Source organism: Odocoileus virginianus, chromosome 31, assembly GCF_023699985.2.
Source record: "Odocoileus virginianus isolate 20LAN1187 ecotype Illinois chromosome 31, Ovbor_1.2, whole genome shotgun sequence".
In the NCBI taxonomy this organism is placed as follows: Eukaryota; Metazoa; Chordata; class Mammalia; order Artiodactyla; family Cervidae; genus Odocoileus; species Odocoileus virginianus.
The window spans coordinates 3,940,267-3,955,692 of record NC_069704.1 but is presented as its reverse complement, the minus strand read 5'-3'; the positions used below and the strand labels follow the sequence as shown (position 1 = coordinate 3,955,692).

The following is a 15,426-nucleotide window of genomic DNA, read 5'->3' as shown; positions in this document are numbered from 1 at the left end:
TCTACAGTATGATTACCTGGAGTTTAGTGGACAATTGGCTAATCTTTAGATTTTAGCAGGGGGGAGGTGAGGAGGGAAGAAGAACAGGATGTGTCTAACCCTGGTGGCCTGTTCAGGTGATAGCTACTGGTGATCTGGTCCAGGAACTGGGAGGGGATAAGCTAGAGGATGCAAATCAGAAACTGCCTCTTCCCACAACCGAAGGCCCCTTGGGCATAGATCTTTCCAGAGAAATAGAGGACTTTCCAGTTAAAAGCATTAAGAAGGAGATGTCTTATTTGGACTGACCAGGGTTGAGTGTTTCTAGGGTCTCTGCCTGTACAATTTCAAATATATTTGCTGCAGCCTGAGCTGGGCTGTCTAAACTCAACAGGGGCCCAACAGCTGATTTGGAATCTCTGAGCTTGTTTCTTCTTGGTTGAAATGGAGTCACAGCTCCCCCTTCTGGGAGCTAAAGTGCCATCCAACCCTAGAAAAGCCTGCGTGGAAAGGCTCTACCGCAGATGGGCCTGAAACCCCTGTTTTCTCCCTCCATGCTCACCTGCACCCCGAAACCGAGCACCGAGGAGTCTGGGAGCTCACTTTTGCGTGGGCCTGATTCTGCCTTAAGAGCACATCTTTCATAGGACTATACACTTCCTCTTCCCTGGGACTATAAGTCCCAGTCTCCGTGTGGGTGATGCTTTTACATAGGGGAAAGGAATTTGGTGCGGAGGTTGCAATTCTCTTTTGGGAAATATAGCAAGTAGAAAGGATTTCGGAATCTGCACGTGTCCAGGAGACCGCATGTATGCGTGTAGGCTTGTGTACGCTCCTGTGACGGCAATACACATGGCTGTATAGAGGTAAGTCTCATTAATGTAAAGAGATGAATTTGCCTGAAGCATTTGCATCACTAGATGGGTGGACACTCGGCTCTCTGGAAAGCAAAGCGTTTCTTACTGAAGAGCTCAGGTCTAGTCCAGATTCTCTGCTGGCTTCTGTCTACTGGGCATGGTCAGTATGGGTCCCCAGCTGTCTGTGATTCTCTGTAGGCACTGGAGAAAGAATGTATGTTCTCTGCGTGTGTGTGTGTGTGTCTGTCTGTCTGTCTGTCTGTCTGTCTAGTGGGGACTGTGATTAAAGCATTGGACCTTTTCTCTCCAGGTCATGTTTCCAGATGGAGCAGCTCTGAAATGCACCTCTGAAAGGAGAAGTTTGATGAGGAAAGACAAGTGATTATCGTGGATGGGAGCATGGTGGCAGGGTAGGGGTGGAGAGCGATATGAGAGGAAAGGACATGGATCTGGGTGTCAGGCACTACAGGTTCTAGACCTGGGCATCCCACCAACTCACTAGAGAAGGCTGGGGAGTTCTCACGTCCTCCCTGGCTACAGGCTCCTGCTGTCTGCTCTTTAATCTTCCTTCCAGCTTTGACTGTCTACGTATTAAAAAAAAATAAGATGAGAGCAGTTCCTAACATGGGGCCTCCTCCTTTGCCTTCACACACCCCAGGCAAAGTGAACCAGGGACCTCTGCTGTGACCTAAGTTTCCCAAAGCAGATTCCCTGTGGCCATGTGAAGGCTTCCGCCTGAGACATCAGCCTCCGACCAGAGGATGGTGTGTCTGCAAGTGCCTGCAGGTAGCACCGCCCCCTAGCCGCCAGGGCAGGTTCCTGCAAACACCTTTGCTTTTATCTCTCCCAGGAAGAGAAATAAATCCATGTAAGTATTTAAGACAAGCATATTTCTACGTTTCCCCCTAGAAGGCCAATTCAGGGGCCCCTTCCTGCTGACGCAGACAAGAGGCCCAGCACCTCAGCCCTTGTCCTCCGGAGCCTCACTGCCTAACAGCAGAACGGCTGCCTCTTACCTTGGGAAAGTAACAGCTGCCGGAGTCTGGAAGCCATGCTAACAGCAGTAAAACTCAGCATTTTTGCTGAGTAGGGCAAGCCTTTAAGAGGCATCCGGGAATTAAATCAATGGCTGGCCCTAGAGTCCAAGCCTAGCAGGACCTGGCCAGGGAGGCCAAGGGACTCAGCAGGGCCGCCTCCTAGGAGGCGGAGGAAAGAGGGACTGGACCCAAACTGTCCTCCTTACTGAGATTCTTCCCACCACCCCATGTGCCCTTGGCAGTTTGTTGGAGCCGAGCAAGAGATGCGGGGTGCACATCAGCAGCAGTTTTAAGTCAATTGCCGCCACATTCCACCATGAGTTCCCCACCCACGACCAGTTCCCAAATTGTAGGTCTCCCTCAGTACAGAAACACAGACACACACAGATGCGCGCGCGCGCACACACACACACACACACACACACACACACACTCGCTGCCTCTCTGCCTTCTCCCAGTACCCTCCTAAGCCCAGGGGAGCGATGAGGAGGCACAATATAGGACAAGATTCTCTTGGGACTAACCAAGCCTGGAATGGGGACGGGAATGAGGGATCTGTCTTAGGAAAGTGCCCCATCCATCTCCTACCATGTTTCCCAGAGCTGCCCCCAAATGAGATTTCCTCTGCGATTCTGTGCAGCTATGATGGATGAGCAAGTCCCTGAGGGCCCTTTCTCCTGGCCCTTGAGGGGGATCCATGCAAACTTGCCCAGACCCTCCCCAGAGCCCCAGGAGCAGGAGGGGTTGCAATGCTGTTATGATTACAAACACAGAGGCAGGGCTGACTCTACCCGGACTCGCCAAGCCCCAGATGAGTCCACAGATGACTTCCCTCCTTTCGTCACCCACTACCCAATGACTCCAAATTCCCACCAGAATCCTGGAATCTGCCCAGTGTGGGATTTAAAGTGACAGCGTCTCATTGCCTCAGGGTTTGGCCGCTTCCCTTTCATATTAAACGATGAGTCCAAGCGCAGCAGTTCTCCATCCTTTGGAGAAATCTTCCTTCAAGGGTACCAATACTGGGCTGAAGAAGGTGCCATCCCAGTCCCCAGAATCGTCGCCAAATCCCAAGCCCAGATCCCCAGAGGGAGTCCACAGTGGGTTTCCCGATGGCTACGTGATCCTAAAACAAGGATCCCATTCCCTGTGCGCTGGGGACCTAATTTAAAAAAGACAAGCGCGCACACACAAACACACACGTACAAACACGCACACACACATCGTGCCTTAAGTAGGTTATAGGACCTCTCTTCACCCCTCCCCTACACACACACACACAAACACATACACACATCACAGACACACGCATCGAACGCAAACGACGCCGCACACGCAAACACACACTAGCACCATATCAAGTTCTCACCATGGTACACACGTCGGGAGCGCGCTGGGAGCATACACGCCACTTACTGAGACCCGCATTTAACCCTCTGCGCCCCAGAACACGGAGACACCCCTCCCTCCTGGGAACCTGCGAGGACTTGCAGGCGGCGGGGCGGCCGAGGGAAGCGCCGAGGGTGCGGGGAGGGGGAGGGGCCGGGCGGGCGGGGGCGCCCCGCATGCGGTCCCGGGCGGTCTCCAAGGGCAGCGGGGCTGCCGGCGCGGCGCCCGGCGCTGCCTTACCTGGAGTCAATGTCCGTCTTTGGCGGAGAGCTGCGGGCGGACGCTTTTTATTCGGCTCGGAGGGAACTTGGGAGAGCCCTGCGTCCAGCTCGCATACCGGGAACGGCGCGGGGACTGCAGGCGTGGGGGTACCTGGCTCCTAGCAGCCTGGCTCATGCTCAGCCGTCAAGACCCCTTCTCTGGTCCCGAGGACAGGCATGAATCCCGGCTCCGGAAGGCGGTCACTATTGCCTCTGCCTGCCGGCGCCCCGGCGCTGGCTCGCACTCTCCCTCTCTCGCCCGCTCGCTCGCCGGCGCTTGCCTCGTCCCTCCCTCCCCGCGCCAGATCAGTTCGCAGCCGTGGGGCCCGGGAGCGAGGCGGCTGGCGAATGGAGAGGGAAGTCCAAGTGCGCCGCGGTCTCCGGGCGGGGAGCCGCGGAGGCCGGGCTACGCGGGGGGAGGGACTTACCCGGCGACGGGCGAAAATGAATGGGGGAGCGGCTGCCGGGGGGCGGGCGGGGAGGAGCCAGGAGCCGGGGTTTATTCCGAAGTGTTTTGTGCATCTTTAGGCGGAGGAGGAGGAGAGGAGAGAGGACGGAGGAAGGGAGGCCTCCTCCTGGGAGGGAGGGGCGGCCTGGGTGGGCTGAGGCCAGAGCCCCCGGGAGAGTCGCGTGGGCCCGGGGCTGGGGTGGCGCGTCTCCGAGTCTGAGCACCCGGAGGGACTGTGTGTGGCGTGTATGCGCAGACCCCCGCATCGCGATGCTCTTCGGCGTGTCTGGAGCTGTGCGCGTCGCGAGTATCCGAGTGTTTCTGGGTATGCGGGTGCTTGTGTGTCGGTGCGTAACTATCCGAGTGTGGTTTTGTCTGGGGAGGTGCCCGTGCGGGTCCGTTTGTATCTAGTGCCTCTCTATGAGTACTTAAGACTGTTTGTTTTTCTGTATGTGTAGGCACGAGCCCGTGTAACCTCCCAGAATTAAGCGAGAGCTTCGCTACGTGGGCAGGACGTAGGAGTGAGACGCTGAGGAGACGCAAAGTTCTCTCGATACCACCAGAGACAGGAAAGGGGCGAGGATACGGGGGCTAAGGCATTGGTACACAGAACCAAAGACTCCCCATTTAGTCTGAGATGCCGCCGGCTGAGGCTGCTGACCCGGGGGCCTCTTCCTAAAGGAGAAAGGAAGGCCAGAACACAATCTGAATTCTCCCACAGTGCATATTCTGTATGCTTGCTTCCTTTGCTTCCTTTTTAAAATTTTAAACCAAATCAGCAGTGAGGGCTCCTAAAGTCCCTAGAAGCCGAGGCAAGGGTCGTTATCGATGAAGGTACCAGATGAAGGGGCAAGGAACAATAACGAAAAATTGATGAGAAATTTAAAGGAACCCAGATTCAGTAAAAGCGCTGGCTCTAGCCAAGTCAGAATCCTATAGCTATGTGATCTTGGCCAAATCACTTACCTCTTAAGTCTTAATTCCTCATCTGTATAACAGGAAAATGTAACTACCTACTAACATGGTTGGTGTAATATTTAAATGAGGTAATATATCTAAGAAAATCTGGAATACTCCCTGGCACATACTGGGTGCTCAGAGCATGCTACCTTTAACTACAGTTGCTATTATTACTAATGTTATTATTATCCGAAGGGTGATGAGAGAGAGATGTGATGACTAAACCTAAAAGATCTAGAGGCTAGTGCATTAATTAGAGGAAGAGGGGTCTTGAAACAAAATGGAAAGGACATTCTTGAGTGAGGAATTGAGAACTTGTGAAGAAAATATTTAATTGGCGAGGTGGAAAGGGAAAGAGATGAAAAGAGAGTGAGCCTGTGTCTGAGAAGTGCAGGACTGAGGAAAGAAGGAGGAGACAGAGTGACCAGTAGCCAGTTCAAAGTCCCTCCTTCCTTCTCTCTGCTCCGAAGGACGGGCAGTCAGCACCACGGACAGCTCTCCAGCCACTGACCAAGGGAGGGATTTTCTGGTTCCGCCTGGTAGAAACTTCTCCCGTTTTTGCTTGGACAGTTCTCTCCTTCCCTCGGCTTTTGGCTCAGGTTCAGATCCTGGGCCGTGGTTCCTGAAACAGTCCTGTCTTTGATTCTGACCACAAAGAAATACACTCACTACACACACTGCCTCTCCCGTCCATGTCAGCATGCAGCCCCAGGTCGCTATCTCCTGTTTCTCCTACTGCTTGCTGCTGCTTCTGTTCTCTTCTGCCTCTCCGCTCCCCTCCCCCACCCCACCCCACCCCGTCCCCGGTGCCTTGTCCTTCTTCCTTTTTTTCTTCACTTACTTTCTGCTACTCCACGATCTCCCAGCTCAAATACCCCACCTTAAGTCATATTAGGCTACAGCAGCCCTGCTGGGAATGCAGTTCTGAAATCAGTCTGAAACACCTAGTCCAAGGTACCGACTAATTCCTTTTAACTTTTCTGTCTTAATCAAACAAGATGGGCTGTGGTCCAGATGACTTAGGAAAAGGGGACTTAACGCTATGGAACATTTTCCTATCACCCTCTCCTGCACCAAGCACAGTCAATATTTCCCTCAGGAAACATAGAACCCTTCCAAATTCCATTTACTGTTATAGAGAAAGAGAAAAAGGAGAAAGAAGTTTTGAACTTTTTGCATCAGGCATTTAATTTGGGTCATCCCTATATTATCTTTCACAATTTAAAAAAGGTTTTGAGGTATGAGATAGGTAACAGCATACCAAGGTACAGGTAGTAGATGATGGAGTCAGGAATTCCACACCCAAATTGACTTTAAAATCTTTACTGGTCCTCTGGGAATAATGGGGAAGCTTCAGGGTGATTGAAAGAGCTTAGAATTTAATGGGGTCACCACATCCAACTCTAAATATCAACTTAAATGTATCAGACCACGGCATCCTCTGGGCCAATGGAGTATTTATCAGCTCTTGTACCTGGAAGAGGAGATGAAGGCTTTGCATGGACATATTTAAGACTCACTCAAGCCTCATGGTTTCTGAGTTTTGAATAAAACTTCAACCTTTGCAGGTCTTAGTTCATTTGCATTTGGCTCTGTTTAGCAGCTTTGTTTCTATGAAGAAAGGCTAAAGGGGGCATTTTTAAAAGCCTCCAAAGACTCTTTGGTCATCAGAAAAGTTCTCAGTGCAAAGCATTCCTAATGACTTACGGAGGAAGCAGTCAGAACCATATGGATAACATTTCTGCAGAAATACACACGGGTGGGAAAAGGTTTAGAGGCCAAAAATATATTTCTTTTTTTTCTTCTTTGCCAAAGAAAGAACATTTAAGGCAGCTTGAGATATGTGAGAAATGTCTTGTTCTTTCTTTGGGGTGGGTGTTGGTGAGCAGCTGTTTGCTATTTCCACTGAATTTACCAAGGGCTTGTATGATGAGGGAGGTGCCAAAGGATTAGGATAGACTCAAGGAAGAACTTCCTGTCTGTAGATCCTGGGTGATACTAGAAAGGGACGTTTTCCCAAGGACATTTAATGAGACAATGGGATGGTACCATTTTAGTCTTCAAAGCATGATAGTTTGATAAGCACTGGATTATATTTTTAGAGTCATAGACCCCTTTGGGAACCTCACAACTTCTATGGATCCTCTCTCTTGTGAAAAATATATATATTTTAAGTACCTACAAAATTTTGCATGGAATTTTATAGAATCCCTCTCTGCCAGTCTCATTCATGGATGTCTACACCTGGACTCTGGCCTCAGGACATATACAGTAGATGACTTTATGGTCTCCAGCCTGACCTTATTATATTTTATAGATTGCTTCATTTATATTTGAACTTAAGATATTGGAAAACAGAAGTCAACAAGAAAAACAAAAAGCTGGTCAAACTGACTTTTTTCCCCCTACAAATAGACAAGAAATACAGATAAATGTCCAAGACTGAACTGAAAGTTTTACTTTCTCCTCCTTAAATAAAGATAAGAGTTGGCCTTATTTGTAAAGAAATTAAATGATGCTTTCTCCTTGGAAGAAAAACTATAACAAACCTAGACAACATGTTAAAAAGCAGAGATATCACTTTGCCAATGAAAGTCCATATAGTCAAATTTATGGTTTTTCCAGTAGTCACGTACAGATGTGAGAGTTGGACCATAAAGAAGGCTGAGCACCGAAGAATTGGTGCTTTCAAATCATGGTGTTGGAGAGTCCCTTGAATATCTAGGAGATCAAACCAGTCAATCCTGAAGGAAATCAACTTGAATATTCATTGGAAGGACTGATGCTGAAGTTCCAATAAATTGACCACCTGATGTGAAGAGCTGACTTAACTGGTAAAGTCCCTGATGCTGGGAAAGATTGAAGGCAAGAGGAGAAGGGGACGACAGAGGATTAGATGGCTGGATGGCATCACCAACTCAATGGACACAAGTTTGAGCAAACTCCAGGAGATGGTGAAGGACAGGGAAGCCTGGTATGCTGCAGTCCCTGGGGCTGCAAAGAGTCAGACACAACTTAGCGACTGAAAAGTGCAGGAATCTGAGCTACCTGCTGCTGCACTGAAAGTCTGAGCTTACTACTCCTATCAAATCTCAAAGGAGTTAAAATTCCTTAATCTGGAATGTTTTGCATTTAGAATAGACCGAACAAAGGTAGAAAAATGTCCACATTAGTTGAGTGCCTACGGAATGTGAGATGATGTGAAAGAGTTAGAAGTAAACAGCTTCGCTGGTCTCTCTTATAGGAGGCTGAAATCCACAAACAAGACAAACTTTTCTGTAAATGATCACAATGCACCACAGAATGTAGCTTTGGCACGCTCAAGGTCTACACGAGATGCTACAAGAGATAAGAGGAGGAAAAATTTGCTTCTATGAGATATAACCTTTGGCACTTACTGAATTTTTTGTTTTTTATGGGCTTCCCTCATAGCTCAGTTGGTAAAGAATCTGCCTGCAATGCAGGAGACCCAGGTTCAATTCCTGGGTCAGGAAGATCCCCTGGAAAAGGAAATGGCAGCTCACTCCAGTATTGCCTGGAAAATCCTACGGACAGAGGAGCCTGGTGGGTTACAGTCCATGGGGTTGCAAGAGTCAGACACCACTGAGTGACTAAACCACTGAATTCTTTTCATTTTATTTTAGAAGAAATTGAATAAAAACTAATATTTACTGAGCGATTAGTATGTATGAGCAACATTCAAGCCTTCCATGTCTTTCATCAAGGTTTTTATGAATATCTCCCTCATGGAATAAAAATTAAAATTCATTTTCTCTCTTCATTGCCCTTCCATTTCCATCCTTACCCTGTCCCAAACCTGCTGGAACAGTATGCCTAAAACACAACTTTTAGCCAGCATTCTACTTATCCAGAGGCTGGAGGATGTCTAATTACATACCAAAATATAAAAATATCAAAATCAGAACTTTTCTGCCCAGCCTTCTAGCACCTGGCCTCTGTGTTCTTTACTCTCTTACTCAGATCTCATTGTCACCTGTGTACCTTCTCAGTTGGGCTTTCCTGGCGGCTCAGCAGTAAGGAATTCACCAGCCAATGCAGGAGACTCAGCTTCGATCCCTGGGTCGGGAAGATCCCCTGGAGAAGGAAATAGCAACACACTCCAGTATTCTTGCCTAGGAAATCCTATAGACAGAGGGGCCTGGCAGGCTAGAGTCCATGCGGTTGCAATGAGTCGGACACGGCTGAGTGACTAAAGAGCAACCTTCTCTGTTAGCAAAAGTTAGTGCTCACTGGCTCCTGGCTTCCAGTGTCCCTCTCTCTGTGCCCCAATTAAGGGATCACAGACTGGTCCTTCCACTGCCATGGCTTTTTCTCCCAGCAACCATTCACTTTCATGTAATCAAATCTATGCTGTGCTTAGTCACTCAGTCCCGTCCCACTCTTTGCAAGCCCATGGACTGCAGCTCGCCAGGCTCCTCTGTCCGTGGGGATTCTCCAGGCAAGAATAGTGGAGAGGGTTGCCATGCCCTCCTCAGGGGATCTTCCCAATCCAGAGATCGAACCCAGGTCTCCCGCATTGCAGGTGGATTCTTCACCATCTGATCCAACAGGGAAGCCCAAGAATACTGGAGTGGGTAGCCCATCCCTTCTCCAGGGAATCTTCCTGACTCAGGAATCAAACTAGGCTCTCCTGCATTGCAGGCAGATTCTTTACCAGCTGAGCTACCAGGGAAGCCCAACCAAATCTGACTCCTCCTTAAATATTTAGTTCATATTCCATATCTCTATGGTTTCCCAGGTGGCACTAGTAGTAAAACAAACAAACAAATAAAAAAACCACCTGCCAATACAGGAGACACAAGAGATGTGGGTTTGATCCCTGGGTTGGGAAGATCCCCTTAAGGAGGGCATGGCAACCTACTCCAATAATCTTGCCTGGAGAATCCCATGGACAGAGGAGCCTGGAGGGGTACAGTCCATAGGGTCACAAAGAGTTGGACATGACTGAAGCAACTTAGCATGCATGCCTGTCATATCCTCTACAACCTCAGTCTGGATATAACACTCTAACATGAAGTGGGCAAGGATGAACACGATCTTTCTCCCTATTATCATGTCTCCCCCTCCACTCCAAACATGCTGATGCTCTTCCAATAACTAGAGTGACAAAGTTCCTTTATTCCAAGGTCTTTGGGCTGGCTGTTGCCTCTTGTCAGAAGCCATTTCCCATTAGTAAGTCCTGCTCACTCTGTAGGTACCAGGATAAATGTCACTTCTCCGACCTTCAGACCAAGGTAGGTCTCTTGATATCAACTCTCTCACAACTCTTAACTTCTCTTTCATAACAGGTATCATCATGGTAGTTAAACAATTATTTGTGATATTATTGTTTAATATATATTTCTTGAGCCAGAACTAAAACTCAGAGGCACAAAAGATACCTTTGTGATGAGACCTTGGTACATACAAGTGCAGTGAACGTGTACTAACCATGCCCTATGTCCTGGGAACTACTCTGCAGGCTTAAAAATAACCTTTCATTTAAATCTTCAAACAGTCCTATGACATCAGCACTATCACTATGATTAGGAGCCCTATTGTACTATAAGGAAAACTATGGAGGTTAGACAGATTGCCTTGTATCACCTACCAGAGTCAGGATTCAAACCCAGTCACCCCGCTCCAGAAGCCAAGTTCAGTCACCACTCTACCTACCCCTTTGCATGGGAGGAGTCCAGTATATATTTATTGAATACACAGAAGTTCTTCCTAAGCCCTTAAATCATTCAGTCGACCGATCCTCTTCTGCCTTTTATGAAGCTTATTTGCATATGTGAATCGTAATCTTTGTATCTTCAGCTATGGCTGCATTTTTTCAGCAAACACACTGAAATTCTAGAGCCATGTCATCACCTACTAATACTTCAGCCAGGATTTGTTCCTCTCCTGGTTTACCAGCTGGCTCCCCCAGCCACGAGAGTGGGTGTCTTTGGACATAAGCACTTAAAGATTGGTTCTGATATACATGCCCAGCTTCCTCTCTCTTCTCTGCTTCCTTTGGGCTGCCAAAGTTTCAGTTGCCTGAGATCTGAGCTTGCCCAGGTCGTTACCCCAGTGGGAATGTGACTTCTAAAAGGGGTTTTAGAAAAGGTATTTAAAAGCATACTATCCTGTTGGCTCAGGCTCAAGGGATAACCTTATTGCAAATTTCAGTGTTCTACTTGAATTAATAATTCAGCATATGTAAGTCTTTTTGAAATCTCAAATAGTCTCTCCCTTGTTTCGCTTTGTTTTCTGAAACCTTATTTTTTGCAGTGACTGAAAGATGGGGTAGGCACAGCAGGTAGCCCCACTTTACAGAAAAGGAGACAGGCTCAAGGACTTAGTACGACTTGCATAAAGATACTACCTTGCAATGATGGACCCACAACTTGAACCCAGGTATTCAGACACATCAAGACGATTCCTGATTTCTCTGTTTTGGTGATTTAATGAACAATCAGTCTAGTCTATTCTCTTTGTTCTCACATCACTCTAATAGGCCTCAGTCAGACAGTGCAGTTGCTCAGTCGAGTCCTACTCTTTGTGACCCCATGGACTGCAGCACACCAGGCTTCCCTGTCCATCACCAATTCTCAGAGCTTGCTCAAACTCATGTCCATCGAGTCAGTGATGCCATCCAACCATCTCATCCTTTGTCATCCCCTTCTCCTCCTGCCCCCAACCTTTCCCAGCATCAGGGTCTCTGCTATTAAGTCAGTTCTTTGCATCAGGTGGCCAAAGTATTGGAGTTTCAGCTTTGGCATCAGTCCTTCCAATTAGTATTCAGGACTGGTTTCCTGTAGGATGGACTGGTTGGATCTCCTTGCAGTCCAAGGAACTATTGAGTCTTCTCCAACACCACAGTTCAAAAGCATCAATTCTTTGGTGCTCAGCTTTATTTATGGTCCAACTCTCACATTCATACATGACCACTGGAAAAACCATAGCTTTGACTAGACATGTACCTTTGTTGGCAAAGTAATGTCTCTGCTTTTTAATATGCTGTCTAGGTTGGTCACAGTTTTTCTTCCACTGAGAAAGCGTCTTTTAATTTCATGGCTGCAGTCACCATCTGCAGTGATTTTGGAGCCCCCAAAAATAAAGTCTCTCACTGTCTCCATTGTTTCCCCATCTATTTGCCATGAAGTGATGGGAATGGATGCCATGATCTTAGTTGTCTGAGTGTTGAGTTTTAAACCAACTTTTTCACTCTCTTCTTTCAATTTCATCAAGAGGCTCTTTGGTTCCTCTTTGCTTTCTGCCCTAAGGGTGGTGTCATCTGAATATCTGAGGTTGTCGGTATTTCTCCTGGCAATCTTTTTTTTTTTTAATTAGTTGGAGGCTAATTACTTTACATCATTGCAGTGGTTTTTGTCATACATTGAAATGAATTAGCCATGGATTTACTGGCAATCTTGATTCCAGCTTGTGCTTCCTCCAGTCTGGCATTTCGCTAATAGGCCTGCCCTACCCTAACTCCCAGGTGGCGCTAGTGGTAAAGAAGCCGCCTGCCAGTGCAGGAGACGTAAGAGACGTGGGGTCGACCCCTGGGTGGGGAAGGTCCCCTGGAGGAGGGCGTGGCATCCCACTTCAGTATTCTTGCCTGGAGAATCCCATGGACAGAAGAGGCTGGGGGGCTCCAGTCCGTGGGGCTGCACAAAGCTGGGCGTGACGGAAGGGGCTTAGCATGCGCCCCAGCACCCACTCTCCGCCACACTCCACTGGGGGAGCCCTACATAGGCGGTTGGTAGTATTTGACCTTCATTTTCCTTTGGGAAACCAGCCTTCTCAGTTCCTGTGGTCCCACAGGTGCTGATTCTAACACATTTCTAGGATGTATAACCAAGGCTGGCCGGTCAGGGTGTTCTATCCCAGTGGTCACTGTGATTGGTTTCGAGATAGGGATTGACACAAATTGGTACCATCAGAGTCAGTTCCAGAATATATTTACTGGAACCATTATTTAAAAGCACTCCTAAAGCCAAAATAATAGTAATGGACATACTGAGCTGTGACTAAAATAATAAAGCCAAAATAATAGTAATGGACATACTGAGCTGGCAAAATCCAAGCTGAGAGTTCTGGAGACTGCTTTTGCCACCCGAGTGAGGAGGCCTTCCTGAGCCTGAAGGCGACAGAGAGGGCCCACTAACCCACAGAACAGATCCGGAAGTTCCTTAGGTCACAGACAGACACTTCACCCTTTCAGCCAATACCCTTCCTTTCTGTTGAAGTCACCTTCATTTGGGTTTTTTTTTTCTCACTCGCTACCAAATGTGTTCTGAATAATACAGCATCATAAATCAGGATGATTGACTTTTAGATACACAACTTTGAAGCATGTGATTTACAGAGAGCAGAAGTATAGAGATGAACTTGGAGCCAGGTGAATTCTGGCACCAGTAAAGCCCTGTTCCCCAGACAAATCACGCCTATTTGTCCTCTGGGCCATGTATTCTCAACGTGTCTGGTGGACAGATTTCTACAGTTGACCCCCAGTGACCCCTGCCCTTGTATAATCCCCTCTCCTTATGATGAACTAGCACTCTTGGGATTAAGTTATATTATACAGCGAAGAACAAGGTGGCCTCTAGGAGCTGAAAGTAGTCCCTGATTAACAACTGGCAGGAAAACAGGAACCTCAGTCCTACAGTCACAGGAAAATGGGTTGTGCCTCCGCCCTCTGAGCTCAGAGGGGGACACTCGGCCCTGCGAGAGCACCGCAGCCTCAGCTGATCCCATGATCTCAGCCTGGTGAGACTCTAGATTGAAGAAGCGAGTCACCCCACGCCTGGAATTCTGACCCATAGAAACCATAAGACAATAAACGTATGTTTTTTTAAGATACTGAATGTGTGGCAGTTTGGTTCACAGTAATGGGAAGTTGATGTAATCCATCAGTTAGGTGGTTGGATGAAAACATCTCTTTAGCTTTCTCTTTCAGCTCTAACCTTGCATGATCAGCTGTTAACACCTGTTTGTGCTAAATGTCTGGGGATTCCTATACCACATCTTGTTCCCTGACAGCCAGCTCACATCCATTCAGAAATACTTTCAAGGCCAGAAAGTGAGAAATCTCTCTTAGCTTGCAAAGCTTTTCCATCCAGTGATTTGTGTTCTGTACAAAGTCCTGCCCTGTTGATGTATATAATTTTGGAGTTAATCCTATCTACATGAGCATGATTTTGGGGCGTAAGGGGTGTGAAGATGAGTTCACATTTGCCCCGGTAAGATAGTAAGATAGCTTGCTCCCGGTAAGATAAACTTTCATTTGGGTGACATCGTGTTTTCCTGAGGTATGAATAAACACTAATTATTTTCAATTCAAGTGAGCATAGCAGACATGAGAAAGAGATTTTGGAGTCAGACAGATTTGGAGCCAGACCTGGCATCAGTACAGTAAGTCTTACCAGGAATATTATTATACACCTAACATTAACATCTTCAGTTAATGTTCACTTCATGTGGCAAATGGGGATCCAATAATTTATCCAGGTCTTATTTAATGAGCACCTTTTCTGAGTCAGCTTTTGAGTCTATAGCAGTGAATATATACAACTGCCCGTGGGAACATATAGTTTCCTTAGGAAGCAACATTTATCCCAATAAGGTTACTGTAATGATTAAAGGAGATAAGCAATTAATGTGAAGCCTGGCATGCAGTAAGCCGTAGTCAGTTGGAGACATGCTTGGAAGTGTTATACCTCTGAATAGGAATTATATTATTATTGACAATTATGCTTATTGAACACCTACTTTGGGCCGGGCATATCTCCAACTACTTCCTGTGTATTAACTTATGTAATCTTCTCAAAAATCCCAATAGGTAGATGCTGTGATTGTTACCATCAATGAGAAAAGAATTAGTAAGTACCAAACTGAAATTAAAATCACACAGCTGAGCTCACAATTCAATGCACTTAACCATGATTTCCTACCACCTTTAATTAGATGTCATTAAAGCAAAACGGATGGCACAAAGCAGAGAGTTTCTGTTTGCATGTTTATTTTTTGAAAGGTGAAACCTTCCCTGTATCCCAACTGTATATGCTACTTCCACACCCTGAGTATCCCATGTGTGACAAATTCCGACCACATTATCATCACTCATGGGGTTAGACAAAATGATATCACTAGCACTGCTGCTATTTTTTGCACTTGTTTCATGCTTATAGTGTGACAGAAAGTTTGCTAAGAGCTTTACAAATGTTATTAAACTTAAAAAATTAATTTTACAATCTTCCTTGAAAGGCTGTGAGTCACAGGTGATCTCCACTATCATGGACAAAGAAATTGAGGATCTGAGAGGGGGAATGATTTGCATAAGAACACACAGTTAGACAAAGCTGAAATTCAGCCCTGTGATTATGTTCAGCTCAGCCAGGTTGGGTCACACTTTTGCAAGCCCTGACTCATACTGTAAGCCTTGTCTACTTGAATACACAATAATATTAAACTGGCATATAAACAGATCTCCTTTCTGGGTTCAGGGT

The 15,426-nt window shown here is 47.0% G+C and overlaps 1 protein-coding gene across 1 annotated transcript in view; it reads right to left on the bottom strand.

Annotated features, from left to right (window-relative positions):
- BRINP1 (BMP/retinoic acid inducible neural specific 1) overlaps positions 1-3,913 on the bottom strand; it is a 191,719-nt gene extending 187,806 nt beyond the window's left edge. The window contains exon 1 of the mRNA XM_020881105.2: positions 3,503-3,913. The gene's annotated coding sequence lies outside the window, so the exon portion shown is untranslated. The remainder of the gene's footprint in view (positions 1-3,502) is intronic.
- Positions 3,914-15,426: the final 11,513 nt, after the last annotated feature.